This window comes from Chlamydotis macqueenii, chromosome 4 (genome assembly GCF_036417535.1).
Source record: "Chlamydotis macqueenii isolate bChlMac1 chromosome 4, bChlMac1.mat, whole genome shotgun sequence".
NCBI classification, from domain to species: domain Eukaryota; kingdom Metazoa; phylum Chordata; class Aves; order Otidiformes; family Otididae; genus Chlamydotis; species Chlamydotis macqueenii.
The window spans coordinates 21456970-21476429 of NC_141559.1; the positions used below are offsets into that span (position 1 = coordinate 21456970).

At 43.7% G+C, this 19460-nt stretch overlaps 1 protein-coding gene across 1 annotated transcript in view; it reads left to right on the top strand.

The window, feature by feature from the left end:
* The first annotated feature begins 5222 nt into the window (after nucleotides 1-5222).
* The window catches only part of ADGRL3 (adhesion G protein-coupled receptor L3), a 553885-nt gene continuing 539647 nt past the window's right edge, over nucleotides 5223-19460 (top strand). Inside the window, exon 1 of the mRNA XM_086746193.1 lies at nucleotides 5223-5351. The gene's annotated coding sequence lies outside the window, so the exon portion shown is untranslated. The remainder of the gene's footprint in view (nucleotides 5352-19460) is intronic.

Genomic DNA, 19460 nt, shown 5'->3' on the forward strand with positions numbered 1-19460 from the left:
ATCAGACTCCTGGAATCGAAGCTGAGTGCTGGGCCATGAGGGACATTGCAGGGAGAAGCACGATGAGGTGGGAATCTTCTGCCCAAAACCAGCAGTGCTGAGGTTTCCCATGGTAAAATCCCTGAGTGACTAAAATCTCTAGCAGGTTTGTATCCAGAACAAGAGGTGGGACAGAAATATATGTGTCCCCGTGCAATCCTGCTCTGTTGATGGAGAACTTATTCACTTCGGCATTTTACCCAGGGAGATTGCTAGCTTTCAGACTCATGTACAGATAGATATCCAAGTCAGGATAAGCACGCGCCTTGATGCTGATTTCTGCTTGTGAACTACTCCTTATTTTGTAATTTTGCTTAAGCCCAGTGCAAACAATCTTGCTGGGGCTTGTGCCTAAAAATGAGTGTTGAAATAGGCAGCATGCAAAAACATCAGGTGCTCCCCTGGCAGGGAGGGATCTCAGACTGCTTTCTTAAACCATGGCTGCAGAGGAGATGACGAGGAGGAAGAAGAAAACACAGAATGTGGAGTCTGTCAAGGTCTAATTCAGCATTACTATCTGTTGTTAGTTGTTAAAGAAATCGGTGAGCTCTGATGTGGGGATTTTATGATGGAAATGTGGGTTTATGAGAGATGGGTTGAGTTTTGCTACATCTAAAGCGGGAAACCTGTGAGGTTTATTTGTATCACTCCATAGCATTTGTTTTTTGATGTATTTTTGTCATGACATGACAATACTTCACATTGGAAAAAAAAAGGTGAAAGCAAGACAAGCCACATAATACTTGATCATTAAGTAAAGAAAACACTGTGAAATATATTTAATGTAGGAAAAATAGTTTAAAAAAAAAAAAAAAAAGGCAAGCCTGAAAAGGATAGATGTGTTCCAATGAACTGGTCCAGATGACATGCATCTTTGAGAATAAGGTAATTCATTACAGAATGTAATGATTCAGTGACAGTTGTTTATGGAAGTTCATGGAAATCTGAGAGAAAGCCAGAAAGCAAATAGGACACAGAAAAAGAAGAAGGAAAAAAGGAAAAAAGAATCAGAATCACAGGCAATTACAATTCACTAAACCTAATTTTAATCCATCGTAAAATAATGAAATGATCATTAAAGCTCCGCATGTACCTGGAGGCTAATGGAATAATGAGCAGCAAATGATGCAGGCGCTGCGGTGCCAGGATGGTATGTATGACAAATCCTCCTGAAGAAGAAAATTGTTTGGGAACCCAAAACACTGTGTGAACATATTCAAATAATACAACTTATAACTGTGATTTTTTTTTTTTCCATGACAGGAAGTGTTCTGGAAACCTCTAAGGCTGCAATTTGGTTCTGTTACGGGTTTTCCAGTGTAAAACACTACACTGAATTTGAAGGTCCAAGGGCCAGCCGCCTCTGCAAGCAAAAATACCTGAATACTGGAGTGATGGATATGGAAAAGAATAGGAGTAGATTATAGAGAGTCTTACAAAATGATAGAGCAGCACAACAAATCAATGCACTTTGGGGTTGCTGGCACAGGTAAGTTATATCCTTCAACTGCAAAGAATAACTGCTCTTTATGTAATCACGTCTGGGATATGGCATTAAATTGCAATACCTCATTACCTGTCCTTACAAAACATGAAAGAATTTGAGGCAATTCAGATCTGAAGAAGAAAAATTATCAGACTCTTGGAAAGACTGATATACAAGGAAAGATTAAGTAGCTTAAATATATAGCTTATCTAATCAATAATTAAGGAAAGGAAGGATAATGGTTTAAAAATATGTAAGAGAAGGATGATGCATGATCCTAATTTAGCACAGTGCTTAAACACATGCGCATATCCATCAGCCCTGCAAAACTCCAATGCACGTTATTTCAGTGGAGCTTAAGCACATACTAATATTTAAGTATGCATTGAAGTACTTTGATTAATTGGGGCCATAACCACAAGTAATGGTATGAAATTAAGAAACGGAAAAATGTAGGCTGAACAGCAGGAAAATCTTCCAAACAGGGAGATATATGAGACTGGGGAGTAATCACTCAAGGGAATTGGTGGAAACCTCATCCCTGGATACATTTCAAGTTTCGCTGGACAAAGTACTGGGAAAATATCCTTTGGGGAATAATCTTGCTGTTGCCTCTGGAGACCATGACTGCATGACCTAACACAACTTTTCTGTCTCTAAGTTCTTCTGGGCTGGCTTGCAGCATTAAGCCTAAGACATGATTTTAATGAGCAATGATACTGTGACAGGCTGGTGGCCTTCCTATGCTCTTCCTTGTCTCCCTTCACAATTTTTTTTGTTTTTTTTTTTTTCCATCTCTATTATATATAATGCTGTGAGAGAAAAAAACTAATCAAAACAAATAACAACAAACCAACCACCACACTTTAGACCTAGTGATATTTTGTCTTTCTTCCACTCACTGGCTAAACATTTATTTAATTCCCACCTCTGCATTAAAACAGAGCTTAAATATATATAGTGAATCTAATTTCAACTTGTAGGGCTTTGTTTTGTTCCCAGAGCATATGTGGTGAATATCATCAGAGAGGTAATTGTATCTTGGAGAATCTCATATCTCTGAGCATCCCAACACAGGCAGTATTAAAGATTTGGTGGGTTTGGTGTTTTTTGGTTGTGGTTTTCTTTTTGTTTTGTTTTTGTTTTTGTTTTCCCTCCACATTGCCTCTGGAAGAAGGGCTGTTGCAGAAATTTGGACTTTCCCAAGGATGTAGTGGTAGATTCTCTGAGGGCTTTTCCCACTGGGGAGAATAATTTTGGAGAGTCAAATGCAAGGCCTGAAACACAATGGCTTTTTAATTGCTTCAAAATCTACTTTAAAATAAACATTCATAGAAGACTGTGCATCATTCACTTGGACTTTTGGGGGTATTTTGCAGTCTTGTGGGAAAGGCCAGGAATTCTCTAACATGACTTTGCAGTGATCTGCTGGAAACAGAAATGGTTGAGACAGATCTGTTATAACTTTTAGATTCCACTCCCTTCCCCAAATTTCATCATAGTGGACATACTTCCTTTAGTTTTGCAGTGTCAGTGGGATAGGTCCTGATTATCTGTCTTAATTTTCTACAGCACATCAATGCATCCACAACAGCAGTTCTTAACCTAAAATACACATTTCTGTGCCTGTCTAACTAGCAATGCAGCTAGGAACACATGTGAGCATCTTCCTGATTCATGGTCTGAGCTAACAAACAAGATTAATTAATTCCTTTATCCCACTGAAAAGGACGGTCTTGCAAGGTCTCCTTCGTCGGAGATCCTTAAGAGCTTATTAAAGAAACAGCTGGGAAAGACAATAAATGGAGTGGGTCTTCCACTGGGGTGGACCAGGTGGCCTCATTTGGGCCCTTCTGGTTCTCTTGGCTACAGTTTTGCTACGTTCAAAGCCGGGAGTGCATCTCCTCTGATAGGTCTGGTCACTGAGATAAAGTGTGGCATGTTGCCTGTGTCACCACTCAAGCAACTGGGAAGCCGTTTGCATTTTTTTCTTCTTTTTCTTTTTGTTTGTTAAAATAGTTTCATTTGTTTGGGTCCTTCTCTCCAAAACTAAAAGCAAATGGACAATTCAGTCCAGGAGAGAAGTGTTTATCATGTTCCAGCCAAGCACCATTATTTCCAGAGGTCCCCTGCAGGCATTTAAGATGACTAATGCTAGAACAAAGGTAGACTTCTTGTCCCGTCTCAGATGTCCTTGGCTCTCCGGTGATCATGGGATTCACTTTTCCCACCTCCTAGGGGCTTTCTGGGAGGGGAGCACAAGGCAGAGCAGCCCATCAGGAGGTGGGGAAACAGCCAGGTGGTGGTTCTGTGCCAGAAAGGCAGGCTGCGATTGGCTGCTTGGCTGCGAACAAAAGCCCAAGCGGCCAATCGGGAGGAGGGAATCCAGTATGGAATGGTTCCATGGCCGGTAGGCAGACTACGATTGGCTGCCTGGAAGGAGAGCAGTTGGCAGACCAGCCAATCGGGCGGTGGGGGATCCTGTCGCCCGGGGGGCTGCGGGGCAGGTGGTGGCGGGGGTGAGTGCTGGGGCTGTACAGGGCCCGGGGGGAGGGGCCTGCTGCGGGGCAGTGCGGGCCCTGGGGGCGGGGGGAGCCCCTGGCAGGTCCGGCCGGGCGGTGCGTGGAGGTGCGGTGCCGGCCGGCTGCTAGGTGGAGCCCGCGTCCGCGCAACCCAGATCCGGGCCCTCGCCGCTCCCCCGCCCCTCGGCTCGCCGCCCGCCAGGCTCCGTGTGGCCGCCACCAGGCAGGGCAGCAGCGCCGCGCTGCCCGCCGCCTCATCCTGCCCGGGCTCCGCTCCTCGCTCGGCCCTGCCGGGAATGCGGGTGCTGCGGGTCCCGCCGCCCCGCAGCGCCTCTGTCCCCTCCCTGTGTGCGTGCGTGTGCGCGCGTGTGTATGTGCGCGCGCTGTGCCTGAGCCCAGCCTAGCCGTGCCGGCGGGGCCGCCCGCCCGCGCGCCCGCGGCCATGGCCCCCCCCGGCGCCCGCTAAGCACCGCGCGGGGCGCGTCTGCCGACCCCCCCCCCGCCCCGCGCCCGCCCGGCGGTCTCCGCAGCGGGAGGAGGAGGAGGAGGAGGAGGAAGGATCCGGGGTGCCGGCCGAGGCCGGGGGGCTGAGGACCACCCGCCTCCCTCTGCGCGGGCGCCTTTGTGTCCCCCAGCCCCGGCGGAGCGAGGGGCCGCGGGCAGGGGAGCGGATGCAAAGAGCGGCGGGTGCTGGAGGGAGAAGAGAAAAAGGGGGATGGTGGAAGATTTCTCTCCCTTGGCTGTTTTTTTTTTTTTTTTTTTTTTCGGTGATCTCTTCGGCAGCGGCTGTTCTTCCCTAGCAGCAGCGGCGGCAGCAGCAGCAGCAGCACGGGCAATGACTCTGCCGCATACGAATCGCCTGGCCGGTGGTGCCGGCTCTGGAGACGTCTCCGTGCTCTGAAGTTGCCCACCTGGAGGAGGTAAATAGGAGCGGGGCTTTGGTCCAGAGGGGTCGGCGACGGCGGGGGAGAGAAGGGAGCGATCGCCTCCCCCATCCCCGCACACCCTCAGTTCTCCGGGAGGAAGCCTGTGTAGCAGAAGAACACGGCAGAAAAGGAGAGACTTTTTCTTCTTTTTATTTTTTGATTTTTATTTTTTTTTTTAATTTTCTTTAGAGACATTCCCTGCATCTCACCCCCCCCACCCCCTTTTTTTCCTTCTGGCTGGGGCTTTGGTACTGTGTCCAGGTCTGCTTCCTACCCCCACCCGTGGTTTTAATGGCTGGATTGTGGCAGTGGCTCCGTGCTGCAGATTGTTGAGGAGCTGATGGGGACTTGCGTCTGAGGAGCCGGAGGTGACTACAGGTAACTAAGCCCCCCACGTATGGATGCTCACCGGCCCTTGCCTGGCCGTCGGTCGCACCCTTGCCTGGTTGCGTTGGTCTGAAGGATGCCCGCCGCCCTGGGCGCACGCTTGGATTGAATTATTTCGTAATAAGGATAGTTTGCCTTTAAGGGGGGCTGGATCCTTCAGGTAACGGGGGAGCGTCTCTCTGGGTCTGCATGCTGGGGGGCGGGGAGATGGGGCGAGACAGTGGGGAGAAGGGTTGGGAAATGTCTTTAGGCTTCAGCCGGGTCTGGCCGTGGACAACGAGGGTGGCGAAGGCGGTGGGTAGATGGAGGAGACCTGCTAGGTTTTTTTCTTGCTCTCCCTTCTGTTTTTCAATAAAAGGCACCACGTTGGACCGGTGGGTTTGCTGGTGTTACACTGAGAAATTCATGAGTTTCATATGTGTGGCCCCCGCCCGCCCTCATGCCCACCTCTGCGTGGATCTACGTTTCTGTGTAATCGCCGAAGGGTGCTTCGAGAAGCGGTCGCTTTCCTGGATAGCGACAGGCAGAGGGTGGGCAGGGGGGTGAGGATGTTGCCGAATTGCGGGGGGGAGTCGCGTGTGCGTGGTCGTGGGGTGGTAGGGTAGAGGTCTGCACCCAGCCCGCGGCCCCGGGTTACGGCGGGGCGTGAGCTCCTCGTTCTCTTGCAGCCAGAGAGGGAAACGTGCGGTCCAGGTGGATGCATTGCTAGAGATACTCGGAGCTTCCCTCCTCTCGCCTGTGAGATTGTATTTGCCGGCTCTGACAGTACAGGGCTGGCGTTTGCCAGAGGGATTTTTGAGCAAGAGGGCCGGTATGTGAGGCCGGAGGAAGAAAATTGCTTTTTCTGTATGCCTTTTTTTTTTTTTTTTTTGAACTCACTCTTGGTTTATTTGCTTGCTTGATTATTTATTTACACTCCCCTTGCAGTCATCTTTTGACTGCTTAACTTGGAAACACGGTTGTAAGGCTGATGATCGCTCCCTGCCATGAGCTAGAGAGCAGCCCTTTGCCTGCTTCCCGGTCTACCTCGAGCTGGTGCCTTTCATGGCTCATGAGGATGTAGGTACGGTGCCCCAGAAATGTGCCCTGGGTACCTGTGAGATCGCCTTCAAGGGCTGAGTTTGGTCAGCAGCCTTGTGTCCAGAGTTGCCCATAGAAACAATCTAGCTCACCGGATGCATTTAGTTGTTTTTTTTCCCCTCTTTTTCCCCTATGGATAGGCAGTTTTGCAGGAAGGATGGCAAGGTAGGAAAGGAGCCTCTCTTTCTCTCCTTTTCCTGATAGGCATGTGATTCTTCTCTGCTGTAGTTTAAACAACTTCTATACAGCCAAAAGCAATGGATTGTTGTCTGCTTGTCACTGTAGCATTCATTGCTTTAGCCAAAACAACCCATGTCTGTTGTATTTACTTTCCTATTTAGATCACTTATTAGGAGCTATTAGCATTTCCACTCTTCCAGTCCTAGTTCTAGGCCCAGGCAGCTAGCTGCTTAGGAGGAGGCTGAGATTAAAAAAAAAAATAAATAAAAAAAAAAAGGGTAAAAGGGTGAAAATACCATCTGTGTCTTGATATAAGGCAGATAGGTAGTCTGCTAGTGCTAGTTGCAGTTTCTTTCTGTATTATATCACTGATTATGCCAGAACATTGGATCAAGATTTTCAAAGCCGCCCAAAACAAAAAAAGAAAAGTCTTCCCTGGAGTTAAAAATAAATAAATTCCATTTTCGTTGTGTCGTTGTGGAATGCCATCTCTTAATGAGCACAGCCAATGCTGCCTGCTTGGTATTGAGTAGTAGCGCATGCTTTGTAGAGCTAATTTATCATCATTTCCAGGGGTCTGCAATATGAACAGGCTTCTACTGTGTATTCATTAGGAAAAAAAATCCTTCCATGGAGTTTTTAATGGGGGTAAACTCTGTGTTGCAGGTTGAAATAGGCTGCTGTCAAAAATTCTGCCGTTGTCACTTAAGCATACCAGACCGGGAAGGGAGAAAAACCTGTGCACCCATGCTGATGTTGGGTGACAAAGTTCAGGTTAGGACTCCACTATAAAGACATATTTTTTTTTCTAAAGGTAAAACAACTGCTCTCAGATGGCAGGAGTCAGTCTCCCTTGTTGTGGTTGAGGCTGCTCCTGTTTCAGTTCCTTAAGATTACTTTTTCCTTACATAGGCTTAGTTTACTGTAAAGTGACTATTGTCTTGTTACCTGCTATCAGAAAATAAAATGGATACAGATCTCTGGTGTGTCTATTTCCGAAAGAACTGAAGATTTTATAAAGCTAATGTTGGCCTGTGAGTTCTGTATGGTTTTTATTATTCAATAAAATATGAATTTTCCCTTTTCTTCTGGGGGCTGTTAGAAGAGGATATATTTAATTTTGCATTTAATTCCAGAGCAAGCAGATTGATGATAGTGAAAAAAACCGAGTCCTGCTTTGGAGGGCAGTGAGATTTTAATGGTATTTATTAAGTTTAAGGCTAGCAAGTCTTCACTTAGATGTTTTGTTTGACAAAAATAGGAGCTGGGTTTTCGGTTTCTTCGTGCACTCTGGAGATGGTGGAGCAGCTTGTTTCTCAGCCTAGGAGTGCCTGCTGGGTCAATCCTTCTCCTTTGTTTGCCGCAGCCGGTGCTCGGCCTCTTATCCCACAGGTTGGGATGCCATGGGGACTGTGTCCCTCCCCGCCGAGAGTGATGTGGCAGTGATGCTCAGCTTGCCTATCCTGACATTAATGGTAGAAAAGATTTTTTCCTTCCATAGCAGAAAACAAATTGCCCTGCCTGTCGATGTGAAAATGAAGCCAGTGCCTTTTGCTGTCCAGGAGGGAAATGCGAGCAGGTTTGTAGGTGTAGATGCAGGCACGCGCATCCAGCTGGCTGGCTGATGAGCTGAGTGTCTGCATGCTGTCACATGAGTGGCACAGAGCTGTTATGAAAAAAAAAAGAAAAAAAATAGATTCAGAGGCAGATAGACCAAATTATTGCCCAGAACTGGAGAGGAATATGCATGACCTTTAGCTTTGGTCAAACTTCAGTTGGAGGACCTGATGCTGCTGTCAGGGTTTTCACAGGCAGAGCATGAACGTAGGCATCATCAACACAAATAAATGAGATGCACACAGGAGAGTGAAGTCTGTAAATGGAGTAGTCCTGGGAACGGGTGATTTATTATTACAGATTTTAATACTAATAGTGTTGGGACTGGTGTAGATTGACTAGGAAACTATTTAATGCGTGACACAGTATAAAAGATGGGCTGAAGATTGATGAAACAAATGGAATTCAGAGAGCAGGAATGGATCAGGGAAAAGCTAAAAACATGGAGGATAGGCACAAAGCTTTTTATGCTTTAAGTAAGTTTTCTTTCTTTCTTTCTTTTTCTTTTTTTTTTTTTTTTTTTTTTTTGTTACTTGGTGGTTGTGGAAACAGCCCAATGCTGTGATTGGAGTGATTTTGATAAAACTTCTTACTCTTTAGAGTATTCTTGCACATCATAAGAGAGGTTTGGAACTAAAGAATTATTATTTTGGAGCAGTGATGATCTGTGAGCTAGGCATCACAATATTGTTGTATGGCTTGGGACAATACTGAGACACCAGGAAAGCCCTGCAAAATAAAGAAATCTTTTCCTGCCACTTTTGATGATGGGCTGCTTATTGATGTGGGACACGCACCGTGCTGGTCCCTTTCTCGTTCAATAGATGCTCTTCTGCTGGGATGTGAATAGAAATGCGCCGCAATGCCCAGTTTTGAGTGTATGTACACTCTTTGGTCTGTGCTATGTCTACAGGCAGTGCTTTCGGGTGTCTATAGGATGGAGAGCTAGAAAATGTGTCATTTGTAACAGTTCACTCTGCCCCGGGGTATTTGCAGGAATGTAACTGTCCCAGGCAAGGCAGTCTAGCATGCTGGCCTCTGACTGTGTAATCTCCTGGGACTGTATCTGCCTTGGCAGATCTTTGTCACGATCCTCACCAGTACTTAATACCAGACTCTTTAATCCCTGCTTGGGATGTGTGTGAGTATGTAATCGTTTTTGTAGTTGCTGAGATGCTTCAGCACTCCCTGATCTCATCCTGGTGCCTGTAGGCAGTGGAAGCTCCCAGAATAGGCTGCTGAAGTAGGAGGAGCTTGCTTTTAAGCATCTACTTTTAATTCTTGGCTACTTTAATGGCAAGGAAACCACCTCCTACTCAAATCTGTGATGTGATTCTAAGACATTATCCCATTGCCTGTTTTTAGCCTCCAAGTTTGCAGTGTAATGCTTGCTTTACGTTCCTCACTAGATAATCCCTGCAGCACGCAGTCTGAAACGCATATGTCTCCTATGTGCAACCTAAGCGTTCATTTTTAATATGACTTCTTTAAGAACACCTTGACACTATAACTTCAGCAGTCTTTTTAGAGACCCTTCTGGTTTTGCCTGTAAGTCCTATGTGTTTATCAGTCATTGTACCAAGCATCTATAGGTACAGCAAGGTAGCTAGTCTTTTCAGGCAATAAAAACTTAACTTTAATTGCATTCTGGACTACTCTTTTATTTACTAAGCAGTGCTAAACATGGAATGTTTGCCTAGTCTGTGTGAAACCTCTCTTTTCCTCTGGCAGAGAAATGAGGACTACACCATTTTTAAATGACCTTTTTATTTCTGTCTTTTTTTTTTTCTTTTTCTTTTTTCACTCTCTTTTTAAACTTTTCATCTCTACTTCTTCAGGCCCACTCCCATCCAAGGGAGGTATCGCTGCATCTGCTATGGGATTCCCACTGTAGTTGATGGAGTGTTTCTGTTGACTTCCCTGTGAGGGGAAGATACTCAAGAATCTCAGGTGTGGTATCTTCTCAAAAGGTGCTCCAGAATCTCAGATGTGGTATCTTTTCAAAAACATTCCACCACTTCAGCATCATGTTTCTACTAATTGTGTTGTAGTGTCTTTGCCAGAGGTGGCATTTCAGGCTGAACAAAGCTGCGTATGCAGGTGAAGACTTGAAAGCTATGCACACTTCTAAAATCTGCTTATGATAACAGTAGAAAATTAAAATCAAGACACTTCCATTTGAGACTTGACAGCTTTCGATTTCAAGGATACCATTCTGAAGGAAGCAAAGAAGTTTTTGGAAGCTGTCCTAATTAGGCAACATGAAGTTATATATTTCATTTAAGTGCCTAATAATAATAAACTTTTACAGACCATCCATTGATGTATGACCTCACACTACCAGGACTTTTTTTTTAATTTTTTTTTTTTTTAAATCATCTTAGTCAACATATGAGTAGTTACATAGGAGTTATTTCAGTGGTTACAAAAGTAATGCTTGAGCACAACTCCAGTTCATTGCAGTGGATGCCTGACAGGGAATAGCTTTGAAATATTTTGTACAATGTTTTGAGTAGGTTGGATCTTAGCTTTGCTACTATTAATTGTAATAGCTTTACTGACTTGATTGCAGTTGCATTGATTTATATCAGGTAAGGTCATTGATTTTGAACTCCGCAAGAGAGTTTCTAAAACTTACAGTGAAATGTCATAAACACGAAGGATCAACGTGAATGTTTTCCTACAGCAATGCAAAGTTAAAATGAAGTGAAATAGGGCTCTCTGCTTTTGTAGAAGTGGTGCTTAAAATGTAATCTTGAATTGCCCTACTATAAAGTCCTGCACAAAGGTGCCAGTGCTGAACAGCACTGTGCTAAAAGAAGTCCGATCTAAACGTGGCACCTTTGAATAAGTAGTTTTTTACCAACGACAAGTAGTTCACCTGTAGTAGTCATCTCATACAACGCATATGAGCTTTTACCATATGTCCCTTTCCCACTCGGCGGGAACGAAGAGTCTACTTACAGAGGTGAAAACACTGAATGAATGGACACTGTTTAAAGTTAGAGGGATAGAAACATTGTGACTAACACAGTCTTATATGCAGATATGTATGTAGACTTATAAATATCGTGATTTGGGGAACAGACACGGTTCTGGGGTTTTTTCTGTTAAACCTGGGGAACTGAAAAAGAGGTATCTAAGAATAGCACCTATACCCAAAACATATGTACCTGCATCTGTATGTCTGTGTGTGTGCATACATGGGTTTTCTTTATGAAATGATGGTGCTGATGCAATTCAGTTGCTAGAAAAGATCCTCTCCCTATTGATTTTCTGATTCTTTTTTGAGTTCTTGAGATGCAGGTGCAGTGATGGACAATAACAACAAAATACTGTCCCCAAGCCTGCCTTAATGAGAATTTTTTTCACTGCCCTGAGAGTGCAGAGGAGGAGCATCACTGTGTTGCAGAAGTGCTGTTTGCAGCTTTCTTGGGGATGTCAACATTTTCCTTCAAGCGAGGAGTAGGGGTATGTTAGAGATAAGTATGCTAGCTAGCTTTGGGATGATCTAGGTTAGATGGGGAATTTAGCTCAAAAGAACCCAGCACCAGGAGCTGCCAAGCTGTTAACTGCTTTTTTTTAAATGTCCCCAGTGTGTTGTGTTGAAGGACACCTGAAGAAAAGGGAAGCTTTAAGTGGAAGGACACTCCAGTTCTGTTTGATTGGTGGGTCTTGCTGTTTACAAGCCCTGCAGAGGCACTGCGCTGCCTTGCTTTTCAGCGTTGTGTTGCAAACCGAGCCTTGGCTTAAGCCCGTGAGAATAGGGGAGGGACCTGAGCCCAGTTTTTGATGTTCTGCATGGGTGGGTACCCTGAATACTCAAATGCATTCCAGTGACAGCTGACCCTGTAAGAAGGTTTTCAATAGCTCTCTGGGTTTTTTTTCTTTTTTATCTCTTTTTTTCTTCCTTTCTTTCTTTCTTTTTTTTTTTTCTCTCTTCTATTCCAAAGACTGCTGGGGGAAAGGAAAAAAAAAAAGCACCCATCGTAACCATCTCTTTGAGTAGGCTTCACTGTTGGAAAGAGTAGAGGAGAATTTCAGGGATCACGTTAACTCCTTCTCTTTCATGCTGCCTTCACATGTGTATGTTACTGACTGATACATTGTCATTTCAAAATGGTGCAAATTCTCATCAGTCATTTCAAAGGGTTCTGTTTTGTTTGTTTGTTTGTTTGTTTTCCCCCAGCAAGATGTATGATGCAGGTTTTCTATCCAAAAATATCTGCCATGTAATGCGATTCCTTATTTGCCACTTTTGTCTTTTGCATCTTTTGATTTGTTGTTTCCCCCCCCACCCTTGTTTTTTTTCCTCTGTAACAAAAGGCTTTTGTTATCCTGAATAACTTTTTATGTTAAGGCTATCTAGAGGTACACAAAACATCCTGCAGTAGATGGCTTATTCAAGGTATCCAGAGAACAGCCGTTCCTGTTTCCAGCACACCATAGATTGCTATATTGGACATTGTGCCTCAGCTTGACCTCGCTGGAACTGTGAGTGTGATCTAAAATGGATTTAGATGGATCTAAAATGTGATCCTAAATGGATTTAGGGTATTGCAATCAAGGCCTTTAATATATCCCACTTCCTTCCAAGGGAAATTATGCTGTGGCTACTGGACTTGCAACTTGCATAGCACAGGCTTCTTCAAGAAAATGTAATTCTGGATTATCTTTAATGGATGCAGGTGTGTGGAGTGGCTGTGTGCCTTTTTTTTCCCCTGTCTCTTTTCCTTTATTTTTTTCTTTCTTAAAAGGACAGTAATATTACAACTTCTGCTTTATTTGGTATGACTCCAAAATGATGTGTGTCTCTTTGTGTAAAACTCATCCTGATAGGTATTTGAAGTATAGTGATTATGCTGCATAGAGTGATAACTTGTGACCTTTTGACAAGCAATCCACAATTACAATTGTAATGCACTTTATAGATCTCCCTAAGTAGGTCAGCAGTTTGCTGTGAGTCTTTCTAAAGTCTGTGATGCACATCAGTTGCGGGAGTGGGGAGCAGTTCTCCACATAACATTGCTGATTTTCCAAAGAAACACTAAAATGCAACAAGAGAATTATACCGGTGCAAGTATCCTTGTTTTGACGAGAAGTACAGGTGCACATCACTGAGTGTGTGAGAGCATTCCTACCTGAGCAGCTCTGTTTGCAGTAGGGCTGAAATGTTGGGTAAAACTCAAGCATCTGTAGAAAAATGTTGGCCCGTAGACTCAAGTATTTGTTTATGCTAGCCTAAACTAAGAAGTTGTAATTTTCACATTCGGGGGGAGAATCTGGACCTCCACAGTGTTTGTGGGGATGTTTGCAGCAGGGAGAATGGGATATGGTCGGGAATATATCTAAGAGCTGCCTTGCTGTTTGTCTGATCCAGCTTTGGGAGCAGCAGATGGGGGGTTGTCTTCTCCAATGCCTTCATGCTTAATTACTCCCTCATCCCGTGTGAGCGAAGGGCAGGCCAGCATAACCCATGGGCCAGGCTGTAAGGGTGAGGATGCCAACTTTTGTTTGACCCTTTTCAAGCTGCAGGTTTGAGCACAGCAAGGGTCCAGAGCTCCTCCCAAGTTAATGTAATTTGGGGGCAAAGCCTATTCCAGTAGTAGTCATTGTGGTAAAGCTGATGACTTTAATAGATAAATAAGTAAAAATTAATAGTCAAAGTAACAGGCAAGTCGGTGAAGAATATCATGGAAGTCCTGTCTGTAGTAATACAGATGTATTTTGCAGTAGTAATAACATGATGCTGTTTTTTTGAACTGGTTCCTCCTCTTATTACTACAATAAAATAAGTGGCAAAGCGTATGTTGACCTAAGGGTGCCAAGTCCACTCCTAATTTCTAAGTCAAATAGGTCTCTGCTGGGCTGCAGTAGGAGCTGTAGTCAAACACCAAGCAGATAATAACTTTTTTTCCCTCTGTAAATCACTTTTCCTTTTATACCATAGACATTTGTGTGGGTGGTTCTTCGTGGACCACAAAGATGTGTTTTTTGTTGTCTTTCATTTCCGTTCTCTATTGAATTAGCAGAGTTAGGCAGTTTTGTCTGTCACACTTGGGTGGGATACTGCAATAGTTTCATTTAAAATGAAGGAGAGATGTCTTCATTTTAGGGAAAACCATAGCTAAGTGGTGAGAGTAAGCGGGTCTAGCCTTTGCCAGAAACCCTAATTAGAAGGAATCCCATGTACGGTTGACCTTGACTATTGAGACAACCCTCAAAGAAGAAAGAGCACTAAAAATTAGTATGCTGCCAGCACTGCACTTTTATTATTTGACGTTATTAAGCAAACTCAGTGTGTATTTCTTTTTTGAAGTGTTTGATTAAATGTGTGATCTTATCTTGGTGAAATGGCCCGCTGGGCAGCAGACAGTGGTGTTCAGAAGTGAAATTTGTTTAGAGCCTCTGAACAGACATTTATTCAATGAGACCTTTCTTGAATAATAAATGTGACAGTGAGATAGCTGTGCAATGTGTTTTGGGGTTTAGCCTTTTTTTTGTGTAGGGAGTTGTAGTGTGATTGCGGAGGAAAAGGTAACACAGGTCCACAGGTGCAGATGAGCGAGAATAGGATTTATATGCGGGGAAATTACCATATGTTGAAGAATCATGCCCCAGTTCTGCCAAGAGTTATTTCTGGGCCAAGCTTTGCACACTTTGGGACGTCCCTGTTGGCATATTTTTTGCCATATCAAGTAATGCACATACATATCTAGCTGTGTATCAATAGTCTTATCCTTTACCTAGAGCTTTTAAGATGCTTAAACTTTGTGGAAATAAAAAAAAAGACAAACAGAAGTGCACTGACAACAAACCAGAAAAGCATGGTAGTTGACTCTTGAGGTCAGTGCTGATGTCCTTAGGCAGTTATTTGGTTTGTAATAGTCCCACCAAATGAGTGAGACTAAGAGAAGGAGGGTAGTCCATGCATAAGGAAGGCAGGCTTCACCAGAGGGTGTTCACCTCTTGTATCGTGTCCAGCAATGCGAAAATGTGAAATGTAGGTAAATATCTTCCTTATTTTTTTCATTGGAAGCACAGTATTAGGCACAGCTATCGTGGGACCCTTCACTAGGGAAAAAATACCCTAAATGGGGCTTCCAGTTTTGAAGCGTTTTGTCAGGAATGGAGTTAATTTTCCTCTCAGTAGATTTTGTATGTGAAGAATGTTGGTAAACCAACAAGGACACTGTCCAGCTTTCCAGGTCTTGCTAGTGTGCAGGTGCAGGAAGCTGTGAAAGATACAGACAGAGTAATTGACCCAAACTGGCCAAAGAAATTATTCCATGCCATGAACATCATGCTCAATATATAAGAGAGGGTTGGTCGAGGCGAGACATGGCTCCCTCTTGCTCCTTTGCTTGCTGCTCGGTTTTGTTTCCGTGATTGCTGCTCGGGATGGGCTGTATCAGTCATTGAGACGTCGGGTGGTGAGAAATTGTGCATTGTTCATTTTGTATATTTTAGTATCCTTGTATTTTCGTTATTATTGTAATTTTCCTTTGCTATTCTAGTAAACTGCCTTCATCTCAGCCCACGAGTTTTCCTTTCTTCCCAGTTCTCTCCCCATATCTTGTTGCGGAGGGGGAGGGTGAGCGAGAAACTGTGTGGCAACTGGGGCTAAACCACAAAAAGCGTTATTAGAGATACAATGGTATCTATGTTTTTTCTCAACAACACAGTCAACTTCATTGTAGTTTTCCATACAACTCACAAGGATAAGATTTCATTGAACGTGTGAACTGCACAGGGTTTTCAGCTGTTGACACACGATTACATGCCTCGCTTTTCCCAAGATGAAGCTGAGAAGGAACATGAATACCTGAAAATGTATTTTTTTAAATGTTTTTTTTTTTCAATAGTGGACTTATAAGAATATACTCTGAGGGCGAAAGATGTGAATTTTCTGAGCGGCTTAGTCTTCCCCTGCAAAAGGGCCTTTTTTTTTTATGTAGAAGATTTGCTTTTGAATTAAAGGAGTCCCAGAGTGCCTCTGCTGTAAAACTGTATTTTGATCAATCCCCATCTGCCCTGCTGCTATCCTGCATTGTACAGCAACTGTCTTTACATCAGGTTAGATGGTGATTAAGTGATTTTTCCTTCTAGATGTAAAACCAAAACGTTCCCTTACAGAAGTCGGGACAAGATGTGAGCTCCATGCCTTAATGATATGCCGAGGTGCCAATTTAGGAGTCCTCCAGCATTTGATGCTCCAACTGCTCATCTTCCCTGCTCTTTGGTTAATGTGGTTGTTTTTTGTAAAAGCTGTACAGCTCTTGGGACTTTTTGATCACTTGTAATTACAGAGACGTTTTTCTTTCCTGGTGCAAAGCTAATCCCACCAGATGCCAAATGTAGATTCACGAGGCTGAGTGTAAAGTTCAGGAATCAATGTGCCTGGGAGCCCTGCGTATTTTGCCACGATACTTGTCTGAGCTTGAGGGATAATTTCTGCTTGTGAGATGATTTGCGTATGTGGTATACGGAGGAATACAGCCTGTAAACACATAGCTTACAGACATATTTTAAGGGGCTCTTCCATAGATCTGCAGCTGGATATGAGTTGTCTTTGTAGCAGAGACAGCAAGCCCTGAGCCATGGGTCAGAGACCAGCAAACATGATCCTCTTGAGCCTCCTAGGAGTGTCCTCAGGGCTGGTTTGGTGCTGAGGGTGATGAAGCTGACTGCCATGAAATCATCCTCTGAGAAGGTGATGGCCAGTGGGAAAGAGTAGGGGCAAGGAGAGCCACATTTATAACTACTTTGTTGGTTGTGCAAGGATGACCAGCGTTCTTGGCTCTGGCAGGAGCTCAGTGAGGTCCTCAGACAGGCCATATCTCATCTGGGTACCTGCATTGAAGCTAGGTTATAATCCAGCCTTTAAAAAAAGCCCCAAACATTTTAAAATGCTCCTTTCTAGAGATGAAACTTGCACATGAAAGCACAGCCTGCTAGAAAAAGTAATGGTCCCATTATGATCTGCTTAAACTAAAACTAGGTCAGGAAAATGAAGATGGAAAATTCACCGGAATTAAGTCTACCTGACATCTACTCTTCTACAGAAGTAACTTGGTCTAAGTAACTCTAAGTAGTGGTTTCTGAGCTGAGTCTGGTAATTTGTTTCTGAACTATGAATGGAAACTTGGTATAATTTTTTTTTCTTACATTTTTTTTATGTAAATACTGCAGAACTATAGCATTCAACTAATTTCGAACTCTTAATGGGACTCTAAAATGAGAAGAAAAATCCATCACAAATAAATTTCTAGTGTGGCTGTTTAAAAAAGGAGGTAGCATTTTTATTAGCATTCTATTGCTCCTAAAGTTAAGCCAATGTTTTTAATTAAAAAGTACTTGCCAAACATGCTGGATGTGCTAATTTGGTTAGTGCATGCTGTGAAGGCACCACTGATGCTTCCTTTCCTGAGCAACGTGGTGGCCCTTGGCAAAAGTGCATGGGAGCAGTGCTGCTCCTGTACCAAGAGGTATTTTATGGTCCTGTTTCCCCATCTGGAAGTCATCCATGAAGAACTTGTGGACTTTTTGCGGTTCTGTGGGCCTTGGGGCTGCAGTTCCTGCTGAAGGTCCCACATGTGACAGCACTCTCTGTGGCAAAAACTAATGCTGTGCAAATGCCACAAGGAAGGGAAAGTTCCTCCTTAGAACATCACCCTAGGATTTGAGGGAACCCACTCAGCCAGGCATTACACAAAACCTATGAGAAAGGGACCTGGAGGCAGCACAAGGTGTCTTGCTGCAGTGCATGCTAATTATTCCACTTGACAATGTTGCTTACTTTCTACTCCTGTTGAATTTTTGCCTAATTTTGCCTAACATGCCTAAGTTGTGGTGTGTTAGGAAGTAGGGGACTAATCACAACCATGCAGTTAAACTTGTGTGTATGTGCAGTAATATAGTTGAAAGGGGGCTGTGTAATAATGTTGGGTTTCCAGCCTCCTTGCTAATTTTCTGCTGATTGAGGGGAGAAATGAGGATCCCTTTGTGCCGTGGTGAGTGTCTTTGCTTCCAGCAAAGCAGGGGCTCAGGCCTGGAACCCTACCCCAGCCTTTTGCCAGCCACTTCCATTTCCAAACTAATTACGTTTGGTAATACATCCAGGGTATGTAATGATGATCTATATGTATCTACAGGTGCTATTGTAACTTGGAGCAATTATTTAAATTAAGCAAGAGGACATCTTTCATCAAAAGGGCGAGATAAAATAATAGCAGGAGCGCTATTTTGGTTAATGCAGATCTGTGGTCTCGGTACTGAGATTTCAGCGGCTGGCAAGGCACTTCATCATCTGGGAAGACCTGCTGGGAGCCATAAATTAGTCACGTCGCAGTATCTTGATGTTGCCTTGCAATGTTTGCACTGCAGTGTTCAGCTCTAGGTGCTGATATTACCTCATGGCAAAAAAAGATACTGGCATGCACCGACGAAGGAGGATGAGCAGATAGCCTTGCAGTTGCCTCCGTTTTCTGGCTGCAGTGAACTTATGAAGGAAGGGGATTTTTTTTTTCCTTCCCTTTTGCCTTTTCTCACCACCTTGCATATCAGTTCTCATGTTATTTACATTTTAGGATATCAGGCTAATGAAAAATGTATTTCTTGGTCTTTCATATTGGTATGATTTTCTTGTCCTTGTCTCTCTACTTCTCTTGTCAGGTAAGTGTATAGCAAAGAGTCAGTTTTCGCCTTTAAACTGAGAAGAAGTTGTCTTTCCCTTACTAATTTTTGCTTTCTCCAGTGCTCTGAAATCTTCAAAGTGATATGGAAATGTCCCTTAGTTTGTGTGCTTGGATGAAGGCCAGCAGAGGTTTTCTTGTGTGGGCTGGCTTTGTTTGTTTTCCCTACAAACTGTGTGTTGATTCAGGCCAGTTGCTGCTGATGCAGTCTTTGGATATAGTGTTTGTAGCTAATTAAAGATAGCTACTAATTGAGAGCTGAATGCTGTGGACTTGAATTTTCCTGCACGTTAGCTCAGATAAGAGTTTTCCTGGAAAAGTAAAGAGTGAGTCTGCTTGAAGAGGCTTGCAAAGATCTGCTTTGTTCAAATTGGAGATGCATTTTAAAAGTAATTTAGTGGTCATGCAAAATATTGCTAAAGTATGTGGGAAATATAAGTTTATTTTAAAAGTGCAATGTCTTGTCACTTTATTTCACCCATAAGTAATAATTTACAGGTTATTCCTTACATATGATTAACAGGGCCAT